General features: G+C 41.8%; 1 pseudogene; it reads left to right on the top strand.

Annotated features, from left to right (window-relative positions):
• The first annotated feature begins 570 nt into the window (after positions 1–570).
• LOC131378488 (uncharacterized) lies at positions 571–4,319 on the top strand (annotated as a pseudogene).
• The last annotated feature ends 2,300 nt before the right edge of the window (positions 4,320–6,619 follow it).

Below are 6,619 nucleotides of genomic sequence, written 5' to 3'. Positions count from 1 at the left end.
AGGAATCAGGTAATTTCTAGATAGTGCTAGAGAGCTGCAGGCTGTTAGAGGAAATAAATTGGCAAATGTTTTTACAGCCATGCAAAGGTAGGAAGAAGGTTAGAATTTTAATATGAAAGGGTACTTGCTGGATTACTTCCACAGAAAAAACCCAAACAAAACAACAACAGCAAACAAACAAACAAACAAAAAACACAGAAACCTGAAGTGATAGATTTACATGAGTCTTGAAGAGAAGACTAGTGTTTCAGTACTAATTTATTTTCTTTCTTCAAATTAGGTTTTCTTCCTTAAGAAATACACACAAAATTGAGCAACTTCATTCAGGTGACAAAACACGAGGGTATTGTGCATATAGTGTACAATAACCTTTTTTTAATATCATCTTTATTTTTTTGTTGTACTGAACTATGGAGCAGTCTGCATCTGTGCCATGGTCTAGAGAAGTTGTCTGCATGGTGGTTGGGGAACTGGTTGATGGGCTGCACCCAGAGGGTGATAGTAAATAGCTGATTTTCAAACTGGCAGCCTGTCACATGCGGGGTCCCTCAGGAAACCATATAGAGCCCCATGTTGTTTAATGTCTTCATAAATGGTCTGGATGATGAGATCAAATTTACTCTGATGAGGTTTGCTGATAATACCAAACTGAGTGGGGAAGGGGACACTTCAAAAGAGAGTGGCACACTGCAGGAGGATCTGGATAGACTGGAAAAGAGGATTAACAAGAACCTTATGAAGTTTAACAAGGACAAGTATAAGGTCTTGTGTCTGGGAAGACATAACCCAGCAGTGTATCCCAGGCTGGCCTCTACCAGATAGCCAGGTGCCACTTCAGAATAGGTATGAGGCCCTGGATCTAGAGAGCCAGCAGATGATTTAGATGATTTAGAGAGAAATTATCTGCCCAGTGAGCCTCACAATTATGATTTATCTTTAAGATGAATCTCCACCTCTAGCATCAAGAAGAAAAGAAAGGTAATCGTAGTAGGTGACTCTCTTCTGAGAGAAACATATGTTTCTCTCATAGGTCCCATATGTTGCCTGGACCCATCCCACAGGGAAGTCTGCTGCCTCCCTGGAGCCTGAGTATGAAATATCACTGAGACACTTCCTGGGCTGATTCAGCCCTCTGATTATTACCTACTGCTGATATTCCAGGCTGGTAGTTGCGATCAAAAAAAGGAATGTCAAGGCAATCAAAAGAGACTTTAGGGCACTGGGACATGTGGTTGATAAGACACGGGCCCAGGCAGTGTTCTGCTCAGTCCCTTTGGTGGTGGAGAAAAATGATGAAAGAAATAGGAGAACTCATATCATTAACAAGTGGCTAAAGGTTTGGTGTCATCGACAACATTTTGGATTCTTTGATCATGGAGAAACTTTTATGGGACCTGCTCTGTTGGAACCAGATGGGATACATCCCTCTGTTAAAGGCAGAATGTTCTTAGCTCATGAACTGGCAGACCTCATGGAGAGGGATTTAAACCAGGTTTGAAGAAGGAAGGGGATGTAGGAAGCAGGCCCAAGGTGGTAAGCCTGAGTCAGGGGTGAAATCAGTAGCCCAGCTGAAGTGCATGGATACCAGTGCACGCAGCATGGGTAACAAACAGGAAGAGCTGGAGGCCATGGTGCAACAGCAAAGCTGTGATGGAGTTGCCATCATGGAAACACAGTGGGACAACTCACATAGCTGGAACACTGCACTCGGTGGCTACAAGCCCTTCAGAAGAGACAGGAAAAGGAGAAGAGGTGGAGGGGTGGCCCTTTATATTAGGGAGTGTTTTGACACCATAGGTATTGAAACTAATGAAGATGGAGTTGAATGCCTATGGGTAAGAATTAAGGGGAAAGCCAACAAGGCTGACATCCTTTTGAGAGTCTGTTATCATCCACCCAACCAGGAGGAAGAGGTGGACAACTTACTTTATAAGTGGCTGGAGAATGTTTCGGGACCATCAGCCCTTGTTCTTGTAGGTGACTTCAACCTGCCAGACATCTGGTGGGAACGTAACGCAGCAGAAAAGAGGCGGTCCAGGAAATTTTTTAGAGTGCATGGAGGACAACTTTTTGTTGCAGCTGGTGGGTGAGCCCACCAGGGGAAGGAGACTATGTTAGATCTGTTGTTTGCAAATAGAAATGGGCTGGTGGGAGATGTGGTGGTTGGAGGCCGATTGGGGCAGAGTGATCATGAAATTATAGAGTTCTCGATATTTGGTGAAATCAGGAGGAACATCAATAAGACTCTTACATTGGACTTCCAGAGGGCAGACTTTGGCCTGTTTAGGAGACTTATTCAGAGAGTTCCTTGGGAAGCAACCCTTAAAAACAAAGGAGTTCAGGAAAGCTGGGCATGCTTCAAAACAGAGATTTTGAGGGCACTTGAACAGACTGTCCTTGTGTGCGGCAAGATGAGTCGACGAGGTAAATGTCCAGCCTGGATGGGCAAATGGGTTTTGGAGGAACTTAGGAATAGAAAGAGGACTTATCGTTTTTACAAGGAGGGTCAGGTCTCTCAGGAAGTATTTAAGGGGGATGTTAGGGAATGTAGGAAAAAAATTAAGGAGTCCAAAGCTCAGTTTGAATTTAAAATGGTAAATTCCGTAAAGGATAATAAAAAAATGTTTCTACAAATATATTAATGGTAAAAGGAAAGGTAAGGCCAACCTTTGTTCTCTGTTGGATGAGGGAGGGAACTTAGCAACCGCAGATGAGGAGAAGGCAGAAGTGCTTAATGCCTTCTTTGCCTCAGTTTTTGGTGGGAAGACGACTTGCCTTCAAGACAACTGTTCTCTTGGGTTGGTTGATGGTGTCAGGAAACAGAATGGTCCCCCCATTATCCAAGAGGAGGCAGTCAGAGGACTGCTGAGATGCTCGGATACTCATAAATCTATGGGCCCAGATGGGATCCATCCCAGGATGATGAGGGAGCTGGCAGATGAGCTTGCAAAGCCACTCTCCATCATATACCAACAGTCCTGGTTCACTGGCAAGGTTCCAGATGACTGGAAACTGGCCAATGTGACACCCATTCACAAACAGGGTGGGAGGGAGGATCCTAGTAATTATAGACCAGTCAGCCTGACCTCAGTACCTGGCAAGATAATGGAACAATTTATACTAAGTGTCATCACACAGAATTTGCAGGATGGCCAGGGTCTCAGACCCAGAGCCAGCATGGGTTTAGGAGAGGTAGGTCATGTTTGACAAACCTGATCTCCTTTCATGACCAGGTGACCCACCTGGTGGATGCAGGAAGGGCTGTGGATGTTGTCTATTTGGATTTCAGCTTTTGACACTGTCTCCCATAGTATACTCCTGGATAAGCTGGCAGCCCGTGGCTTGGACAGGAGCACTCTTCGCTGGGTTAGGAACTGGCCCAGAGAGTGGTGGTGAACGGTGCTGCATCCAGCTGGAGCCAGTCACCAGTGGTGTCTCTCAGGGGTCTGTGCTTGGGCCAGTTCTGTTCAATATTTATTGATGACATGGATGAGGGTATTGAATCTTTGATTAGTGAATTTGCAAATGACACTAAGCTGGGAGCATGTGTTGATCTGTTGGAAGGTAGGAGGGCTCTACACAGAGACCTGGGCCAGTTGGATGGATGGGCAGAGTTCAATAAGATGAAGTTTAATAAGTCCAAGTGCCAAGTCCTGCACTTTGGCTGCAATAACCCTCTGCAGCATTACAGGCCGGGGACAGTGTGGCTGGACAGTGCCCAGGAGGAAAGGGACCTGGGGGCACTGGTGACAGCAGCTGAACATGAGCCAGCAGTGTGCCCTGGTGGCCAAGAGGGCCAGTGGCATCCTGGTCTGGATGAGGAATGGTGTGGCCAGCAGGAGCAGGGAGGTCATTCTTCCCCTGTATTCAGCACTGGTCAGGCCACACCTTGAGTGCTGTGTCCAGTTCTGGCCCCTCGGTTTAGGAAGGACGTTGAGATAATTGAGTGGGTCCAGAGGAGGGCAACAAGGCTGGTGAAGGACTTGGAACACAAGCCATATGAAGAACATCTGAGGGAGCTGGCATTGTTTAGCCTGGAGAAAAGGAGACTCAGAGGTGACCTTATCACTCTCTACAACTTCCTGAAGAGTGGTTGTAGACAGCTGGGGGTTGGTCTCTTCCTCCAGGCAGCAACTGACAGAATGAGAGGACACAGTTTCAGGCTGTATCAAGGGAAATATAGGTTGGATATTAGGAAAAAGTTTTTCACTGAAAGAGTGATAAAGTACTGGAATATTCTGCCCAGGGAGGCACTGGAATCACTATCCCTGGATGTGTTTAAAAAAAGACTGGATGTGGCACTCGATGCCATGATCTAGTTGAGGTGTTAGGGCACGGGTTGGACTCAATGATCTTGCAGGTCTCTTCCAACCTAGACAATCTGTGATTCTGTGATACCTGTTTGTGGAACAATTATATAGAAAGGGACCTGGGGATCCTGATGAACTAAAAGCTCAATAGGAGAGGTGTGCCACTGTGGCAAAGAAAGCCAGCAGGGTTTTGGGGTGCATAAACAAGAGCATCACTTGTAGAGAAAAAAAGCCACTTTATTTATCCCACTCTGTGCTTGTCAGACCACAGCTGGAAATACGATGCTGGCTTTTGATCCCTGCTAAGCAAATAAGATGTGGACAAGCTGGAGATGGTCTAGAGAAGGGCCAAAAAAATGACCCAAGAATTGGGATGCTGCCATATGGGAAAGGTTGAGGACCGGGTTTGTTCAACCTTGAGAAAAAAAAGCTTACAGGAGACCTTAAAATCTTCCAGATTTTAAAACTTGGCTACAAAGAAGATGGAGACTCCCTTTTTACAAGGGAGTCACATAGAAATGATGAGGGGTAATGGGCACAAGTTACTCCTGGGGAGATTCTGATTAAACACAGGAAGAAAGTTTTCCACAATAACAATCAGCTTTTGAAATAATCTCCTCAGTAAAGTGGGCAGCATTGGACTCTTTTAAATTCCTCAAAGTAGGACACCTTTAAAATCCAGCTGGACCGTGTGCTGGGTCTTAATAATAATTTAATTGGCCATGCAGAGATGATTAGAAGCTTATTTACCTCAAACTTGTGAAGAGGCTTTTGCAGTGATAAGAAAAGGAGACTGGAAAACTGAAGTGATGGATCTCACAGCCAACCATAGATGTACTCAGTAGTCTGTGTAATATCAGAATCTCTAATTCTCAAAATCATTCCTAAGTGTTAAGAGGAAATTTAATCTAATACCACTTTTTTTTTTTTTTCTTTTTTCTTTTTTTTTTTTTTTTCCCTTCCTCCCTACCTCTCTTCATTGCTTCCTTCTACTCTGAAAAATGATAATGTATTGGAGCCTCAGCAAATGTGGGTTACTGAAATGATAGAATAAAAGGGAGCAAGGAGACATACTCTGGCCAAAAAAAGTCTGAAATATTTTATCAAAGCACATTTGCTACCTGGGAAGATTATTGATTTCTTGTGTTTTGGAATTTGTTTCCTTTTATTGCATGCATGCCTCTGTTAAATGTGCATGTGTGTGCATTCACTACTAATGAGCAATTATGTACATTTTCCTTTACCAAGAAAGGTCTAGATTATATTTTTCCTTATTTCTTTCAGAGATTGAGTTCCTGTTCAAAAGCAAATTTTTCTACTTTCAAATAAATAAATTTTCAGATTCACTCTTTGACAGGTTTTCTAATTTTAGAAGGTAATAATTGATAGGTTATATCTATACTAAAACTATGTTTATATATAATAACGGATATAATGAGAGGAAGAATAAGATTCAGGACAATAACAAAAATAAGGACTCAGAGCTTTTGAAAAACTAATACATACAACAGAATGCAAACCAATTAGGCCAGCAGATAAGAAATAATAAAACATGTTGTTCGCATTACATAAAACAGGTATGTACCTTATAATTACCTCCCCAAACTGAGGAATTATGGTGAAAAAAATTATTGAAACCATTAAGCCAGTTTGTAGCTGCAGCTGAAAATATAAATGGGATGTTAGGATGGAAAAGCATGGTATGTAACACAAATGAAATGAATTATTACTTGTATGCAAGAGTTGATTATGTTCAACACTTCCTTAGAATAATATGCTTAGTTCTTTCCATTCACCTTTCCACAAGAATATTATTACTCTTAAAAAAAAAAGACAAAGTGATAATAATATAGTTCAGCAGTCCATACAGTATTGAAATTTGTGCATTTATTCTCTTTAAGTGACCTAAATCATAACATGCAGAGTAATGAAGTTTTAATATAGTGAAATATCAAACAATTCAGACTGAGGAAACAGCAAAAAATAAATGGAACCTTAAAAAGAAGAAACAGGCAGAGAATAATTTACTTAGGTAGAGAAAAATATTAACTGAGACACCAGGTAAAACAATGAAGCAAAAAATAATAAAAAGGAGAAGAAACAAAGAGATTTCTATTTTTTGAAGAAATATATTAAAGGACACAGAGAAAAAGTTGAAATGTGAGATTTAGATAAGCCTAAAAGAAATATTTCCTTTGACCTTTTATGTATATTATGTGTTTAGGGGTTAAATTGAGTACATAAATTTAGAATACCTATATTGACTTCATTGACTGCTTTTAAAAGATGATTAATCAATAACTGTTTTA

This window comes from Hirundo rustica, chromosome 2 (genome assembly GCF_015227805.2).
Source record: "Hirundo rustica isolate bHirRus1 chromosome 2, bHirRus1.pri.v3, whole genome shotgun sequence".
In the NCBI taxonomy this organism is placed as follows: Eukaryota; Metazoa; Chordata; class Aves; order Passeriformes; family Hirundinidae; genus Hirundo; species Hirundo rustica.
Note: the sequence above shows the minus strand (reverse complement) of the source record. Positions and strands in the feature narration are given on the sequence as shown.